The following is a 19,810-nucleotide window of genomic DNA, read 5'->3' on the forward strand; positions in this document are numbered from 1 at the left end:
AACATGTAACAGCTGTTTAGTTTAGAAAAGAAAAAAATGTTGCTCTCCCTATTCTAGAAAAGGTAGTTGGAAAACGTGGACTTTTGGTTCTGGTGTGCTGAGTTGAGTATATCATAGAATTCATCTGAGATTTTGTGTATTTGGTGAATTTTGATGTTGTACAAACACAGGCAGGAAAGCTGAAAGATGATGGGCAATGCTCTTGCCCACAGAAACAGTTTATCTAAACTGTAAACAGCACCAGCAGGAACCAGTAAATCCACTTTCAACTGCGGGCTGTTACTGCATTTTGATATACCAGTGGGGTAGCGGGGCAAGGGGACAACTCAGAAGCTGAGGCATCAAAGCACTGATTTACACTTGAGAAACAGCAGGAAAGAGTCTCTTTTGACCATTTGTCCTTTCACCTTTTCCATTATCTTCCACATAAAACAGAACAATAAGGACAGCTGGTTGCTGTGAGAATCCCCAGTTATCAGTTTCCAGCTTGGTGATACATCAAAGCAATTCCATCTCACTATCTCTGATTTTTTACAAGCAAATATTTTCAGAATATTTTTAAAAGGTAAATATTAACACAAAAAGAAAAAGGAAAAAGAAAAAGAAAAAAGGAGTAACTAGTGTCAAACTTTATAGATATTCTGATACTTATACTTTTTGGAGATGAAAAGGGGAGTAAAAACAGTGGTGAGAGCAGAGAAAGGAATTAGTTTTGAATTACTTTAAAAAAAAAAAAAAAAAAAAGGTAATTGACTGGGGACATCCAGGGGTGGAAGGAACCTGTCAACATGCTGAGTGTCAATTGTACAGGAGAGGAATATCTTCCAAGAGTCTTTCATACTCAGCATGATGCTGGGTCCAGCTCTACAGATGAAATAAAAGTTAGGCAAACAAGGGAAGTGTCTGTTCTGAAGAACATCCCCCAGCTTCTGGCATCATTTGTAGGCAGATCTGTAGCTTTTTAAGACCCTTTATCCTATCTGCAGTCTCTTAGTGGCTGACAGAGTCTAGCTACCACTCCCCAGTCCCACAGGTAATTTCTAAGATGTAAAGGTCCTCTAGTCGATTGTCTGTTCCTGTCCCCCAACCCTCTCTTTTTTTGTGTTTAACATTGAGATATACTCAGTTCAGTGGCTAGTGTCATTAAGGACCACTTTCTTCAGAACTAGGAGACTAAGATACAGGTATGAGATCTTGCCTCCAGCAGTGCCATCAGGAAAATTTCTGTTGATTTCAGAAAAGCTGTGTTTCTTCTTGGACATAAATGAGTACTGAGAATATTGATCAAAAAAACCCAAACAAACAAACAAAAACCCCACAGATCTGATTATGGGAAAATCTTACAGCTCTTTTATTTTTTTTTTAAGCAAGTAAGAGTTTTTTTTAAAGATGTTTTCAAAATATTTTTCTTTATGTTAACATTTCTTCAAAGTGATCTGTGAAAATACTATTGTGGAGCTGTACAGAATATTTAAAGGGAAAATTACTCCCCACCCCAATTCTCTTTTGTTTACTGCCAATTTTAATTACTGAGATTAATTGGTTTTTTCCTTTGTGCACATTCCAGTTCTGAAAGCACTGTTCTTGTGCACATCTTGCACCGCTTTTAATTGGAATATAAGGGTATATAGAGGTATAAACTTAGCTGACAAAGTTTTCTTCAATTGTTTCCAAGTAGGGCACACTGCAGAAGTGTGGGGTGTTGGGTTTTGGTTGTTTTGGTTTTTTTTTTTTTGTTATGGTCTTCCATATTATGTTCTTCCTACAATCTCCGCCTATCTTAGCAAGAACTAATTATTTGAAGGCTTAAAGACTGCTGCTGCCAAATGGTCTCACAGTTAGTGACTGGGTATAGAAATGAAACAGAACACTAAACCTTGGGGATTCACCTGGCCTCCTTTGCAAGCCAGGTTGGTTCCCACAGTGTCGAATAACAATTAAAGGAATTCAGGTTTGAAGGTGACTCTTTAGAGGTCAAACTACAAAACGAGTTTCAATATCGAGGTACTGTATATTGGCATAGAAAAAGAGCATAATGCGGAAAAAGGAAAAACAGAGCAAAAGTATTAGTACACGGGATGGTGTTTAAAAGTTTTCATCACCATATACAAGATATTTGCTTATTACTTAAGAGGTTATGTTAGTTGTTATAGTTTCCCTAGGGTCATGATCATATGATCATGTGTGTGCGTGAGTAACTTCATAGCTGTCAGAAGGGCTCCAAAATGAGAACCTTCTTTCCACTTTTGTAAACATATAATATATATGTTGCCTCATCAAATACAAAGGGTCATTGGCATTTATGCATCAGTGTAATGAATACAAGTGTCTCCTTTTATCTTCCATCAAAAGATCTCAAACCATTCTTATATCCTTGGCTAATCCACCCTTCACTGAAAAATTCAGAGGTTTATATCCTTAGATACCATGTATTTAACAGCTTAGACTGTCTACTCCTGTGCCAACAGTAGTCAATAGACAGATGCTTAATGTAAAATCTCATGTGAGACCTAGGAGCCCAGAAGGGAGATCCACAAAAGGCACAAGATGTTTAAAAGCTTCTTTGGACATCTGAGTGCAAGGTTTATCCTGAAAAATCTGTTTAGCTGTTGTTATTTCCTGGGGGCATACATACGTTTCTGAAATTAGATATTGTGGGGTGCAGTTCTGAGGTGACTGCTGCTTATCTCATTCTTGCTCTTCTTCATGCTCCATGAATTAGGTAGTGTTTTTCAGTCTCTCTTGCAACCACCACTGCAGTGGTCGTTCTTGCAGCACATGCATTGGATCACAACCCCCTTTTTCACAGTGTTCTGCTACCTCTTCCAGGAAATAGAGGTGTCCCCCAGGATTGAGGAAACCAAGTATCTGTGCACTTTTCTGCTTGAGGAGGTGAGACTGCCCATCACTTACCTCCCAGAAGGTGACCTACTCACCAGCCTATTGAGTGTCTATGATGCTCCCAGTCCCTCTGTTGAAGCTGTTATAGTTTTCATAGCATTTTAAAGACTTGCTTAACCAGTAAGGATAATTTGTGGAATTTCAGACTAGATACAAGGAAGAAATTTTTTACAATAAGGGTGTTGAAACACTGGAACAGGTTGCCCAGAGAGGCTGTAGATGCCCCATCCCTGGAAACATTCAAGGTCAGGTTGGGCGAAGCTCTGAGCAACCTGGTCTAGTTGAAGATGTCCCTGCTCATTGCAGGGGGTTGGACTAGATGACCTTTAAATGTCCCTTCCAACCCAAACTATTCTATGATTCTATGAATATAGCCATTGAGACACATACTTGGGAGAGGAAGCAAGAGATCTGGTCTATGCTTTAAGGCATTTCAGGTGTATTGAGCAGCTATTGGAGTAGGGGGAGGAACGTTTGTCTCTGCACAGTGCAGCTGCAGTGTTCCTGTTCTTGGAAACGTCAAACAGCTTCAGTGGGAGGGATCAAAGCTTCCCAGCCCACAATAGGGGACGGCTGGCTAATGAGAGCACCCTGCTGGGAGAATCGAATCTCCTGAGGCTGAACAAGGAAATCAAACTGTTTTCTCACAGTCTGGGTGCATGTTCTAACAACTTAACTTTTGTTTATGAGTTCTTAGGGCTCAGGCTAAAGCCTCCTTGTTTCTGCTGTCTTGTTGGGGAAACTTTTTTTCAGCACTCTGCCTCTTGTGGATTCCACCCTGATGTTCCTCCTGTTTCCCACCCTCAACAAAAAGCCTATATGCTTACCCCATTAGGTTCCTGGCAACTACATACATCCTCAAAGGCCTTCTGAGCACTTTTGTGATCTGTGGTTTTACTGGGAGCGAAGTACCTAAACATCTTCAGAAGTGTGGCCTTGTTACATAAAATGTGAGATAGATTTCAAAGAGCTGAGCTTGTCCATCCTGTGCAGTCTGACTGCAGCTTGCAGATTATCCAAACAGTCTGGAGACATTCTCCAAGATGTTCTCCTTGATCTAGGATGTCACATTCCTCTTTTCTTTACCCTTGCTTTGCTCTAGTTATTAACACTCTGTAGATTTCACCTTCTTTGTCAAACTATGAAAAGGAGAAATAATTTGTTGTGAATATAATTAAATTTAAGTCCAGATTGGATTCAAAGTGTATGAGCTTTGGGAAGCAGTTTTTATAGTTTAATCTAGCTTTTCTCTTATATATTCTAAACATTGTAAGGATTTTTCTATTTAAGTTCTGGAAACACCAATTGAATGAGATGGAGTTCATTCCAGGATTGGAGCCATTTAGGATTGGGCCAGCACTACATGTAGGGTCAATAAGGTTGTTGCACATACTAGTGAGGCCAAAATTGTCTTTAAGCGCTGCATGTCGTCCACATTGCTCTTCTGCTCTGCTTAAATATTCAGGACTTTTTTTAATGCATTTAGACATAAAAGTTCAACATACAGGGAGGAGAGATAGCCTTGAGACAGCTGCCACCGGGAGCTGAAAAGGTTTTCCTGACAAAAGTTGGCTGGCAAGCAGTCCAATGTCCAAAATGAGAAATCTACTTTTACAATTTTGGTGGAGAGGGGGGTGAAGCTGTGCTAATTCTTAAATCTTTTCCATATGCAAGGAAAAATTATACAAGGTATTCTACACTAATACGTTTCCAGAATGCTGTTGTTATCTGCTATTAAAATAAATAGACCTTATTTTAAAGTGAACAAGTATTATCCACTTCCACAAATGCACCTGCATTGCTCTATTCCTGTATCTCCACTTCAAAAAACAAAGTTATTTTAGAACAGGCTGTTACTATCCATGATAGGCACTATTGATGCACACCTTGTTGCTTTTGAAAAAAGAGATTTGAAGTCTGATGTTACTGTTTACTGCATCATATATAGTTCAGGGGACAATATAAATTGCTCACAATTCCAGAAAGCTTCTCACTTCTGGCAAGTGTATTGTATTGACTACAGTAGGCCAGACATTGTCAACCCTAACCCTCAGTGTAGAAGAGAGGTCAGGACTTGCCAGTTGAAAGGTTGCTTGGATGAAAACATATATTTTTGGAAAAAGGAAATTTCCTGCCCAGGGTAGGTATCTTATTCAGTGAAAAATTCTATTCCTCCCAATTATCTGCTAGCTCTAGGCAGGGCAACAGGAGTTGGCCCAAATGTCTTTAAAGGAAACCAGAGCTAAACAGAAATATTCCTTAATCCATTTAATCCCAAATGATGAATTAAGGTGTGTATTTTTTTCTTTCTTGCTGCTGTTTCCAAACTAAATGCTAATAAGAAGGCATCTAGGGGTCCTAGTTCAGTAAGCAAATGCCAGGGCACGAGCACACACATCAAGTGTATAATACATTTCTCACGGCATGATATTTTTAGTATGATACAATAAGTAACAACTTAAAACCTGAACAAACATCTGATTTCTAGGGAGATCTTCTGAAGAGGATCACAGCCTTATTCAGCTGAGCTATGATAGGGCGTACAGGAAAGTAATGAAAACCCTTTAATTTTAAGATTTCATACTGTGATGGCCCTTAAGTACTTCTAGGGAACGGGACTGGAGCATTGTGTCTGGTGCTTCACAAATGCAGTTCTGTGTTCGAAGTGTATCATCATGCAATTTGTACATAACTAGGAAATAAAATAGAGGGATAAATAGGGAGATGAAAGCTGAACTTGGTTTGGGGAAAACATTTTTAAGTAATTTGTGCTGCACGTTTTCTGATTTTTATTTATTTATTCCCCAAAGGTTTTGTGTTTTAAATGCAAAATGGTCGGATTGGAGTACAGGCTATGGCAGTGATTTTAAAAGCAAGTATTAATTATACGTGCTGATTTAATAAACTGTTAGCCTATTCATCTTGTAAACATCTTTGGAGAAAACTAATGAACTTATTCTGGGAAAAAGTAGTTACTGATGGAACATCACTGTTAAACATCAACAGATAATTTGGCACTCTGAGGTTGTATCTAGCTTGCAGGACAGATGCACGCTGCCATGCCACCATTGTCCTGGTTTGCCTGAGTGGAGAACCTCTTACAATGAATTGTATCTCTCTTCCAGCCTGTGTGCCCCACTCTCCTCCCATGGGAATCAGCTGTCAGACAGATAGTTTGTTTCTAATCCTGTCCTCCAAGGCCAGGAGTTTATATGTGCTTCAGGGTGTTGCAACTGTATGTTACATCAGTAAAAACATGCTACTCCCCAAAAAAACCCTCCTTGCTTTTCATATTGTCTAGTGAGAAAGGGCACAAGAGCTTATCTGCCTGAGCAAAAGAAGCATATTTGAATCCCTCCTGGTTTTGTACAGTGGCTGTAATGGTGTTTTATAATCTGTATTTTTAACAATGGTTGGATTGCTCACTTTTATACATTTTTATACCAAGAATATGAATATAGTTGCTTTAACACTTTACATCACAAAATGGCAACAAATACAGAGACATTGTTCCTCTTAGAAAATATCAGGCCCTGCCAGAGAGAAAGCAAGCTAACAATCAGGTCCATGCTAACTACAAGCAACAATATATTTATTTTCTTCTTCTCTATGTTTTATTGGGAATTCCTCCTGAATTATATGTTGTGTAGAAGAAAGGCAGAATTTTAGCTAGTAGATGAATTACAGGATTTATGAACAGGGGAGAGTGAGTGATGAAAAGAAGGAGAACTCCTGCTGAAGTGAGTGGTGATGACATGGTGAATTTTGGGTTGAAAGGAGTAAAGGAGACCAGAGAATAATGTTGAGCACAAAGCTTATTCATCATGCCATACATGTTTTAATAGTTCCCAGTTGTTCCACAAATCTAATTAATGGGAATAAGTGGTTGAATTTTGATTTTAAATTACTGTAGAGAAATGTCCTACTTACAGACAAATTTAAGGGTCCCTTACAAAATAAATTCTGCATAATGTTATGCTAGTTTGAAAGTATTGGGCATAAATAAGGATAAAGGTCAATATGCTCAAAAGACAGTAGCTGAAGGGCAAATGAGATTGCCTTTGGGAGAATTCAGAGGCTGCTGTGTAAAAGATCTGTGCAAATTAAGCATCCACAGCATCTCTTGGGGGAGGGAGGGGAAGCAAACCAAACAGGTTATCTAACCTTTTGATACCTAAATATAAAGATTTTGGTCAGAGGTCAAAACAGTAGGACTCCTTACAGTTTCAGCTCTTTACTTGGTGCAATGGAATTTATTTAGGCAACAAGAAGTAAGAGCAGCTGCATATCATATGATTTGAACTTTCACTCAAACTTAATATTTTATTTAGCCTTTAGCTACGATAACCACAGACAAACCCTATGAAACGTTATTTGTGCCCGTAGAGTACCATTAATTTTCTTTTAATCTTTCTCTGCCCCAGGAAACATGTCAATTGAATTTTGCTCTTCATGCAAGGAATCAAGAGTACTGAGAGCCAAGCTCATTTCCTTTCATTTTCCCTTTATTTCCATATTTTTAATAGATTCATGACCTGTGGTGCTAATACTGGAGTTATTGTAAAAACATGTTAAATTAAAAATATGTATTTATTGTGCCCATCTGCTAAATTCCCAACATCTTTCTAGAGTTTATTGAATTTCCTAACATCAGATCTTGGTTTCACAGTTCAGTCTAGTGGCATTTTCCTGACTAGGCAATTTTGTGTTCTCTGACCTTCCCATTGCCGCTCTCTTTCTTTCACTGTTTTACTCATCCTATCGGGCTTCCATGGATTCCTTATGTGGCTCTCCCCATTTTTATTGGCCAAGAACTGTCCTCTGTTCTCCTTTTAACTTTATCAAATTGTCTTAACCTTCTCTCCAGCTTTGCCCTCACAGTTGATCGATGCCTTTTTTTTTTTTACCCAGTTTCCTTTCCTGCTTTTCCCCATTCCATGAGATTCTACTTTTTTTTTTTTTTATTTCAATTTTATTTTCTTACTTTTGCCTACACCCCAGGTTAAGGAAAGCTGTTTCATTGGTATTGGCAGGAACTTGCAGAAACTTGGGTGTTTGTGAGAGAGTTTGGGAGAGGATATTTTACTCAATAGCGAATCGTGAATAAGTCTTCATTTAATACACTATTTCACTGTTGCATCTTCAGCATTCCAGTAGTATCTTTCTCTCAGATGGATTGAAGCAGCTGTTTGACACAGAATAATGCCACAGCAGAGCTTAACAACTTTTTCTTTAAAGTAGACTTTGGATTTGGTAATGATTATAAAATCAGGATCTCTGCTGAAAGATAACACCTCTAGCAATCTCAACCCTGAGATACTGGTTCAGAATTAACTCAGATGGAAGTGTACCATCTGTTGCTAAAACCTAACACTAAGAGCTCAAGCAATTTGTAGCTTAAAGGGAAAACGTGGACCTGAACCTAGCCAATTAAGGGAAGCAGGGAGAGAGATGGAAGGAAAAACTTAAAAATAGCTTCTGGTCCTTCGCTTGTGCCTGGCGTGGGCTGACAGTAGAGACAGCGGAGAGAATTGACACTGCAGATAAAACAAACTGCACAGAAAGTTCTGTCAAATGCCCAAAGTAAACAAAAGGGAAAGGACAAATATTGTTTCTTTGCTATTTGATTTAGAATAACTGTACTCTACTATGTAAAGCTTCTCCAGGCTCGCTTATGAAGTTTAAGCTGTTACTGCTCCTTCAATGCTTGATAATCGGGACTAATTTCTGTGCCAAAAATTTATCTCCAGATAACTAGTTTCCTTCAAGACTGCTCATCAGCCAAACCTAGCGGAAGAATAAAACTTTCTTGGTGGTGCTTCTTTCTGTGAATAGCTTGTTCTTTCTCTAATTTTTTAATTGAATGGTTTAGGTGATCTAGAAAACAAACCAAAATGTTCTATTGAGCCTTGTTTTCAGTTCTGCTACGAGGGAAAAAAAAAAACAAACCCACACCAAAAAAGGCTAAATAAGGGCTGGAAGCCTCGGTTGCTTGAAATGAAATACAGTGCTCCAGCTTGCTTGCCCATGCCATATCTTCAGATAATGCAGTGATAAATCTCCCGTAACTGTGGAACCTGGGTAAATGCAGATCTGACCTTTTGTTTACAGGGTATCAAGGGAAATCTTTATGAGACCACAGAAGTGTTTCAAAAGGTTTAGAAACATTATGAGATGGTAAAATGTGTCCCCTGTGGATAATTTTGACAGCAAAGATCTGACACTGTTTCTCAATGAGTTAGTGCCCTTTCTGTAGAGATTTGAACAAGCCATTTGGCAATGATGTTTGAGAAGCATTTTTGGTAATACAATTCAGGGGAAAACTGATCTGTGCTGTTATAATTAAGCAGGATTTTAATGTTATTAAAATATTGACATAAAAATATTTACTGGATGTACAGATGTTGATGCTAGTACAATGCAAGATAAGCTAGAAAAGATAACATTTTCATTTTAGGAAGAAAATGAGTCAAATTAGGCTATTTTTTTATACCTCCTCTAACTTCCACTGGTTATGATTGTTTATCTGGTTATAATTAAAAGTGGGGACTTAAATCAGCTTGATTAAAAGTCCAGATTGTGTTTTGTTACATAAAATGAATCTATTGATTAAACAAATACAGAAAAATGTTCTGAGCAAGAAAGGACCCTTACTGCTGAATTCCAGGCAGAAAAGATTAAAAGCTGTTCTGCTGCCTGGAAGAAGGTGCCTTAAAGAACAGAAGTGCAGCGGTAGGTTGGGACTCAGTTTTTGGATTAAAATCCCACTTCTGGTTTTGGTTTTGTTTTGTTTTAAATGTAGATAACTTCTGTAACCTGTGATTTGGTTTCTGATCTGTACAAAGGTACTAATTATGTATACATCCACTAATTATCTCTATGTAACTGATTTACTCCAACTACCCTTGGTAGAAGAGGATCAAGTTAGAGAATACTTAAGCAGACTGGACATACATAAAGCCGTGGGCCCTGATGGGATGCACCCACGAGTGCTGGGGGAGATGGCTGTTGTCACTGTGACAATGATCATGGCAATTGGGAGAGGTCCTGTCTGGAAAGCAGCTTTGCAGAGAAGGACCTGGGGGTCCTGGTGTACACCAAGTTGACCATGAGCCAGCAATATGCCCTAGCCACAGTGAAGGTTAATGGTATCCTGGGCCACCTTAGGCAAATTATTGACTAGGTCAAGGGAGGGGATCCTTCCCATCTGCTCAGCACTGGTGAAGCCACACCTAGAGTGCTGGGACCAGTTCTGGGCTCCCCAGTACAAGAGGGACATGGACATACTGGAGAGTGTCCAGTGAAGGGCCACCAAGATGATGAAGGGACTGGAGCATCTCTCCTATGAGGAAAGGCTGAGAGCTCGGACTGTTTAGCCTAGAGAAGGCTCAGGGGGAAATCTTACCAATGTATATAAGTACCTGAAGGGAGGGTGCAAAGAGGACGTAGCCAAGCTCTTTTCAGTAGTGCCCAGTGACAGGACCAGAGGCAGTGGGCACAACCTGCAACACAGGAGGTTCCCTCTGAATATCAGGAAACACTTCTTTCCTGTGAGGGTGACCGAGCACTGGCACAGGTTGCCCAGGGAGGTTTTGGAGTCTCCATCCTTGGGGATATTCAAAAGTCCTCTGAACATGGTCCTGGGCAACCGGCTCTAGGTGGCCCTGCTTGAGCAGAGGAGTTGGATAAGATGATCTCCAGAGATCCCTTCCAACCTCAACCACTCGGTGTTTCTGTAATTAATGCGTAATTAATACATACATAGAAAACATGCATGTTAGATGCATCCTGATATGTCTGCTTGCTTGCATATGGAAATATATTTCCTCTCTCAGTTTCAGTAGGGATGTATATCTAAGGTTTTATCGTACTTTGAATAAATGTATTTGATCATATTCCCATTCTTACATATGCAGTCATAAATATTCTAATTCTATTTATTTTAATATATTTTGCATGTTTCTTAGAAGCCTACTAGAGTTGACTATAGTCTTAATACTATTATTGTGCTATATGCTCACAGTACTTTGTATGTACGTGTTTCCAGCCCTCATACATATGAATAATATTCCATGCATGTTACATATACAGGTACATGTATATAGATGCACACAGAGAATATGATTTCAGAAGTATGTATGCATGTATATGCATGGATATGTAAGCACATCTCTTGAATGTCATGATCAGTGGGAGAGACTGAGATAACCCAAATAATAAAAATACCCACAAAACCCCTGCATGTGCAAACTGAAGAGGAGAGGCAGGGAAGTGAGGTTGTGCAGTTTCCAAAGCCAAGACTGCTGCCAAAGGTTGTAAGGAGACACTGTTTTAGGCAGCCTTTTGTATCTAAGTTTACCAAATTTGGGAAATGCATAAACATGAATTTGTAACTATACTGGCTAATACATGAAGGCTATGGTTTTTATTTGTCGTGTTAATTATACTGATCCTAGTTATCAGCACTTAACTATCCTTTTGCTGTGTTTAATTTATTAATGTACAAATTAACCTGGTGTGCTGGTTTTGGCTGGGGTAGAGTTAATTTTCTTCATAGTAGCTAGTATGGGACTATGTTTTGGATTTGTGCTGAAAACAGTGTTGATAATTGAGGGATGTTGTCATTATTGCTGAGCAGCGCTTACAAAGAGTCAAGGCCTTTTCTGCTTCTCACACCACCCCACCAGCGAGTAGGCTGGGGGTGCACAAGAAGTTGGGAGGGGACACAGCCGGGACAGCTGACCCCAACTGACCAAAGGGATATTCTGTACCATATGACGTCATGCTCAGCATATACAGCTGGGGGAAGAAGGAAGGGGGGACATTGGGAATTGTGGCATTTGTCTTCCCAAGTAACTGTTAGGCGTGATGGAACCCTGCTTTCCCGGAGATGGCTGAACACCTGCCTGCTGATGGGAACTCGTGAATGAATTCCTTGTTTTGCTTTGCTTGCGTGCGTGGCTTTCGCTTTACCTATTAAACTGTCTTTATCTCAGCTCACGAGTTTTCTCACTTTTACTCTTCTGATTGTCTCCCTCATCCCACCGGGGAGGAGTGAGCAAGCAGCTGCGTGGTGCTGAATTGCTGGCTGGGGTTAAACCACAACATCAACAAAATGTGTAATCCCCCCACCATATTAATTAAAAAACAAATAAGCAATTTAAGAAAAAAATAAAATGCTATACTCTTATTTAAACTAAGTGCCAGCTTCATTTGCTCTAATTTATGATCTCAGAAACTAAATGGTCTGAAAATGAAACAGATGGAAGCTCCTTTAGACTGGGTAGGTGTGGGTATGGGAGGGAGAGGGGCATGGCTGAAGGCACCTTCCAGGGTGAGCAGTGCTACTTTAGCACCTGCCTTGGCTTTGAGTTGTCATCTGGTGACATCAGCCTCACAGATACATTTGCTGTGATTCACCAGTTTTTTCTACAGTTTGTCTGTGTGAGGGTAGAGAGAAGAATGGCAGGTAGGAGAATAAATATAATCTCAATATATTGATCTGACCCTTCTGCCAATACTGATTAATTCCTGAGCAAAACAGCTGGCATAATGCAGTTCCTATGTTCTGTAATGTCAGCAATGTGCAGAAAGGATTGCTGCCTGCCATCCCCTTTTTCCCAAGAAAGTGAGCTGAAGCTTGGGATTATTCACGCTATTAAAAACATAGAAGGTTTCTATTATGTATGACTGCATTTTTTTTTTCTTTAAGAACTGCATTTGTAATAAGTGAAACTAAAATACTAAAAGAATACAGAAAATCTCAGCTATACAATAGTGCTTTTCTTTGAGAATTGTATTCTCCATACTTACCTAGAAAATTAATTTTTTCCACATAGAAAGACTTCATATAGTAGCCAAAAAAAAAAAAATTCACTGTTGTGCTAGTATGTTTCTCTGGAATCAAAACTTGTTTTAACCCAGTCACATGTTGCGTTCATTGTCCGACTGGCGTTTTTGAGTGCATATCGTAATTATTTCTTTGATTTGAGTCACAAATATTCCCTTTGGCTCTATAGGTGTTTGGGGCACCCAGTATGTGCTTTTTTTAGTTCATCCATTATCCACACTGGTGTTTGCCTTTCTAATGTTGACAGTAAAGATGCTAGCTAAAAGCCAGGTTTGTTTTGTGCATATATATATATATTTTAAACACTGCCATTTTCAAAATGGCTGGATCTCTTCATATGACTGACATACTGAGTCTTTGATATTGATTGCAGAAGGAATTGTGGAGTAAGCAGTAGGTAAACTTTTATTTTTTTGTTGTGATGGAGCAAGATAAAAAGGACTTCATATTCAAGATAAAATGGGAGGAGAAACAGGGAACATCTCAGTATCTGTCATTTCATTTAGGTAATGTTTCTGTCTCAGAATTATCAGAACTGGTGTTGCTCACAGGCAAGACCTATAAGTCATTGTCTATTAAAGAAAAATTTAAGCATAAGCAAACAGCAGTTTGCAGCTTTCATCATGAAGATGTGTCACACATACTGGATTACAAAAATCAGTCTTGTATTTTCATTTTCACACTGCAACATCATTTTTTTTTTAATGGGAAAAAAACATTTGAAGGAACTGGAGAAAAATCTAACCCACTTTAAAATTCAGTGTTCAAAAGCATATACTTCTGAGCTGATGTAAATTCATAACACTTAAAAATATTTGGCACAAGTTAGCATTCTTCTCTTTTTCCCACTGAATAACAAGTACGAGCAGTTCTTTCTGCCTGCCTATTTAAACAGGGAGCTAGCAGTATCAGTCTAGACAGGCTGAGTAACGTATGATTTTATTTTTTTTCCCCACACTTAGAGTTATTTAATAAAACCCTTTCCTGAACAGGTTCCAGTTGTGATTAGTTACAGTGAAAATAGTGTCTTCTTGAAACAGGTGTTTTAAAACAAAAGAGATCTATTCAAGCAAAGCAGGGTAAGCCATATCTAAAATACTGTCAAGGCTGAACAACTTAATAGGTATTTTTTGCATTTCCTTGTAATGTTAAACTACTTCTCTCAAGATCTGCACAGGTATAAACTTAGAGATAAGAAAGTTTTACGTGGTAGGGTACCAAACTGGGGTTTGGTATATCTGTGTTAATGTCTCAGATTTGCCATAGGCTTCCTGTGTGACATTGGTCACATGATTTAGTATTTCTGGGCCTCATTATCTAACTATGTCTATTTATGAAATGATAAGTTAATGATTTTTTCTTCCATTCTTTGGATGTCTCGTTTATTCTCGGTAACCTGCTTTGAGATGTGGTATTTCTTCGGTGGGCTGAGTATGATAGAGTAATGATAAATTGCACTGCAGTCTGTGAAATTGCACAGAAGTGGAACAGTCTGTATTATTTAATTCTTAGACATTAAGGTTTTTTGTTTTATTAACAAAGTACTCTCATTTTCAAATTACTTGTGCACTGTCATATGTCGTATCAAGACACTGTATCTTAATATGCAGTGTAACGTGAACCTTTCTTAGGTTACCCTTAGTAGAATCTCACTGCCCCAAAAAGTCACACCAATAATATTCTTTAAAAAATGGTGCTTCCTGAGCTTAGATTGTTTAAAGTTGTTCTAGTTCATCTTAAAATACTCCGTGAAAAATTCCTCATTCCCTTTATCTTTTTTTCCTAGGTGTTGTAATAGAAGTTTAAAAAAAAAAAATTGTCTTCAGGTTTTCAAATATTTTTTTCCTTTATAGTCCATTTGCTTTAAAATACACCACTGGAAGATCTGGGTAATATCATAGTCTGTGTTTCATAAACACAGACTGATTGAATTCTGTCCCAGTTTATGTGATGGACCAGACATCTCTGATTGATAGATTTGGAGCAGGAAGAACGCAGGAACTGACATTGTAGCATTCCTCACTGTAATGGGAGTGCTATCGTTAAGCTACGCACATACTTCTTGTCTTGATTTTCTTTTTTTCTGATGAGTTTACCCAAGTGCCTTAAGGTAAGATGGGGATGTTCTTGGTGAAATAACTTCAATATTTAGATAAGGCCTAGTTTCTGATATGGCCTTCATAGAAGATGGTTCAAATGACACACGGAATCCACGTACAGGAGAATTAACGTGTGATGATGTTGATGCAGTCAAAAAGAGATAGATTCAAATGTATTCAGAGCTTTCCTTAAATAGGGCTTTTGACATTTTCTGGATTCCTTTTTTTTCAGCTGAAATGTTATTAAAATATGGACTGCCATTGTTTTGCTGGAAGATAGTTACTTACAGAAGATAGATACTTACAAGTTATACTCTTGTTCAAAGTGTTTCAGTAATGCAGGTCACATTCGTTAAAAACCCAGTGTAGACAGAGCAGGCTACTGCAGATGCTGCTTCTCCCTGGTCTAACCATCCCTTTTGTGCCATTGGTAATGGGTACGAATATCTGCGGTATGTATCTTGGTAACTAGATAAGTGTAGCTGTACAGGTAACTCAAACTTTAATGCAAGAAAAGCCGTAAATAGGTCAGGACAAAGGATAAGAAGAAAAAGGACATGTAAGCCAAAACTACGTGCATAAGCTTTTCTGACATTTTAATTCAGTCCAGCTTTCAGACATAGTAAAGGAACACTCTTCACCACTATTTTAGGTACAAGGGAAATTACGTACTGTCAGAGAGGTGACTTTTAGTGAACATGGGAACAAAACACATGCAAGACTAGCACATAAATGGTTTTTTTGTAGCACATAAAAGTCTTTTTATAGTAAGGATATGATTTTTCAGCATAAAACTGGCTTGCAAAAGATACCACAAGTCAATGTTTCCATTCTGATTAAAATTTCCTTTGATGTTATCCATAACATCCTCATGACTGGTAATTATTTCATAGATTGATTTTTGAATTTGATTGGGAAAAGACATTAACGGAACACCAACTCTGAAGAAGAAATGGGACTCCATTATGGGAAATCAGTAATGATTACGCTGATATGTAACATCAAGAAATTGTATGGTGACTGGGTAGATTTGCTGAATGGAGTCAGAAAAGCAAATTACTCTGTTGCCCAGGTGGTAGGATCCTAAGAAGTCCTGTCAAGTTTGAACCTCATCAAGGAATGGCCATTAGTCGGACGTACCTTACTAATTACGTAAACCAGCCATGATTTGTAATTGTGGTAGCTGACAGTGTGGCTCATAATGCACATCCACAGAGAGTGGCATCATAGATGTGACATCCAAAAGACTGATTAGCCCAAGTATTTCCATAAGAAGCCTTGGTTCCTCATGGCCTGCTGTAAGCAAGGTCTCTCTGCGGATGTCCTTTCAGGACACTGACTGACTCATACAGTAAGTTGGTTTGTAGCTTGCCATCTAGATGTGCCCCAGATGCAAGCCTGCTGGAGGGATCTTGAGCTGAACGGCATGCAACTCTGGCCTGACGCCTGGGCCGACTCTCACACTGTAGAATTGTACGTTTTAAATTCAGAGCTTTGTCACAATAATTGCCTGTTATGGTGCACTGGTTTACTCTAGTTCAAACTGCAGCTGTTTCCCATGGGATAGTCATGGTTATATTACAAAGCATCTATTACCAGATGGTTTTAAGGTGACTGCTGGCTGTGTCAATGCAAAAAGAAGTTCTATTGCTTATTGGAGGAAATGACAACAGTTGAGGTATGCTTGGAAAATAAAAGCAGGCAGTAGTATACTATTAGCTAACCGGTAAATACTCCTAGAGAACAAATTGCTAGACAGCATATTGAACTTTGAACACAGCATGCTGAGTACAAACGTAAATTAAGAGGAAAAGATTAAAATGTAATTTAATTTATTTTAAAAATGGAGAATAGTACATTGATTCATTAGCATATCAATTTTAATAACATTAAATGGTGCTTTCCATGTCACTTGCATTATAACTCGTAAGTATGAAGATGTGTCCATATATTACCAATGTCTTTTAGCAATAAGTATTACCAATAATGTCTTAAGTATCTGAGAGAGATGCTGTTGTTAGTCCATTATTGTACCTTCAAATGTAATTTGTTAAAATTGCATCATTTATATTGTGGTATAACTTACCTGTTTCATCACTATAAAGCTGAGTGCCATATTATACTGCTGAGTGCTGTCATTTTCCTCGTCCCTGTGAGATACTGGTTTTGTCCTTTTACAGGCCTACTATATAGTCTACAGAAAATGACTTAATATATCCTGTGCTTAAATTTGCAATCTATAAAAGGGAAAATGTAAATTTATGTTCAGACTTAATGCAAGTAGCTTGCACAGAAAACATATGGATAAATCAGGAAGTAAATTCTAGTTCATTTCCTTGTTCATCTCAGCACTGTTTCTCTTATGAGCTTCATTAAATGGTGCAAACTGCATATCTAGCGAATTAGATGATGCTTTTCCGAAGAGTTTGCATTAGTATTTTCCTTAAGATGCTGTAAGAATTGACAGGGACTTGAGTGTCCAAATCCATAGAAAGCTTTTAAAATCTCGGCTACAGGATTGTTTTCTTCTACCATTGCCTTTGTCAAACCTCTTTCTCCCCCCTCCCTTCACCCCAAAAACTTTCCATGGGCTCAGGAGATTAAATGGATCTGTTACGAGTGAGTAAACCAGAGAGACAGGAATAGTTATAAACTCCAGTCTTGGGAAGGCTAATGGAACTGGTAGGAATATTCTGATAAAGCTTTTTAAAATTACTTTCTAATTATTTCTATGTAAAGGAACAGCTAGAGCAGTGGAGAGAGACATGATTCTTTCCTGTGTCGTGGTTTAACCCCAGTCAGCAACTAAGCACCACGCAGCCATTTCCCCCTCCCCTTCCCAGTGGGGTGAGGAGGAGGAAAGGAAAAAAAAAAAAAGTAAAACTTATGGGTTGAGATAAGAACAGTTTAATAACTAAAGTAAAATATAATACTAACAATGGTAATAATGAAATATAATAATAACAGTAATGAAAAGGAATATAACAAAAAAAGGAAGGGGGAGGGGGGGTGGAAACCAGTGATGCACAATGCAATTGCTCACCACCTGCTGACCTATGCCAGAGCAGCAATCCGCGCCTCCCGGCCAACTCCCCCCTGTTTATATACTGGGCATGATGTTCCATGGTATGGAATACCCCTTTGGCTAGTTCAGGTCAGCTGCCCCAGCTATGCTCCCTCCCAGCTTCTTGCACACCTGCTTGCTGGCAGAGCATGGGAAACTGAAAAGTCCTTGGCTTAAGATAAGCGCTACTTAGCAACAACTAAAACATCAGAGTGTTATCAACATTATTCTCACACTAAATCCAGAACACAGAACTGTAGCAGCTACTAAGAAGAGAGTTAACTCTGTCCCAGCCGAAACCAGGACTTTTTATGGTAGTCACCCATGAAGTGGGAGATCAAGATTCAGTTATCTGTTCTAATGAATATTCATTTACATATTCAATGAGCTCTCAGGAGAAACTAGGACTCACCTCGGAGTATCCTGTAGCTGTGTCCCAGGGGAGTCCTGTGCCATGTGGGTGGCAGAAAAAACAGAGTCTGTCTCAAGGCAGCAGGTCTGGAACCGTGCTCTTATTTCCCAAAGAAGTGTTGAGCCCTCAGTTGTTGCCTATCCAGATGAATCTATTATGGCTTTTTTTTTCATTAAGAGATTCTTAGCTGGCATAAAACAAACATTGACATAATGGAAAAATTATCTCATACTTAGCCCCTTGGTGAAAAGTGTTGGTGCGATAGTAAGCGGAGCAGTCTGATTAGCCAGAGTGAGTTGTGGAATATTGACAGCAGACTTTTGCCAGGTATATTCTTGTGTAGTTTGTACATTACTCCGTTCATAGCAGACCTGCAGCACACCATGTCATTATTGTTTGTAAACTGGTTGGTTTGAAAGAGTGTAACTTGGCCATGTAGGATACGGTTTTCTGAGATGCTAGAGTCCCCAATAGCTACTGCCTGCACAGAACAGATCAAACTTTTCTATGTAGCATATGTACACATAAGTGTGAATTTTTTGTATGCAGCTTGTCAAAATATCTGAGGTTTATATAGCAGCATTTGTCAGTTTATTGAGGCATCTTTGGCCTGATGCAGAGAGTCTTCTGCAACCAGGATATACACAACTTAAAACCTAAAGCAATTATTTATTGGCTGACACACAAATAAAGTGGCAAGGATTTACTGAGCTCTTAAGCTCATCCCTGCTAATAAGGCACCCAAAGAGTCTTTGCTGGCCAGGAGGGCATCAGTCAGGCAGGGAAGGTTCAGCTTCCACAGCTCTCTGGATTGCATCCTCAGGTTGCTGAGTTGCCGTATCTCACCAGCTCCGTTGGCAGAGACAAATAGGGGTGGGGTTTTTTCTCTTTAGGATTTTATATCTTTTGTGGCAGGTTGACCCCAGCCAACACCCACTCCCTTCTCACTTGAAGGTGAAAATAGAAGGAAGATGAGAAGACTCAGGGATCAAGATAATGACAGTTTAATAGGCAAAACAAAAGCTATGCATGCAAGCAAAGCAAAAGCAGAATTAATTCACTGCTTCCCCTCGGAAGGCAGATGTCAAGTCAGTTCCTGGGAAGCAGGACCTCAGCACGTGTAAGACTTGCTTGGGGAGACAAGCACCATAACCACAAACATCCTCCCTTACACCTTCCTTCCCTGAGCTTTTATTGAAGAGCACAATGTCATACGGTCAGGGATATTCCTTCGGTCAGTTGGGGTCAGCTGTCCTGGCTGTGTCCCCTCCCAGCTTCTTGTGCACCCCCAGCCTACTTGCTAGGAGTAGAGAGAAAGCCTTAACACTGTTCAGCAACAGCCAAAACACCGGTGTGTTATCAAAGCTGGTTTTGCCACAAATGCAAGGCACAGCACTGTGACTGTATGTGCCTGCCTTCATCCCAGCCAGACCCAGCACTTCTTTCCATGCTGGTGTTTTCCCTCTTCAATCACAAAGCTGACA

General features: G+C 39.1%; 1 protein-coding gene across 3 annotated transcripts in view; it reads left to right on the plus strand.

Moving 5' to 3' along the window:
- Positions 1–19,810, plus strand: part of CCSER1 (coiled-coil serine rich protein 1) — a 719,834-nt gene that overhangs the window by 491,006 nt on the left and 209,018 nt on the right. The window lies entirely within an intron of this gene.

This window comes from Gymnogyps californianus, chromosome 4 (assembly GCF_018139145.2).
Source record: "Gymnogyps californianus isolate 813 chromosome 4, ASM1813914v2, whole genome shotgun sequence".
Classification (NCBI taxonomy): domain Eukaryota; kingdom Metazoa; phylum Chordata; class Aves; order Accipitriformes; family Cathartidae; genus Gymnogyps; species Gymnogyps californianus.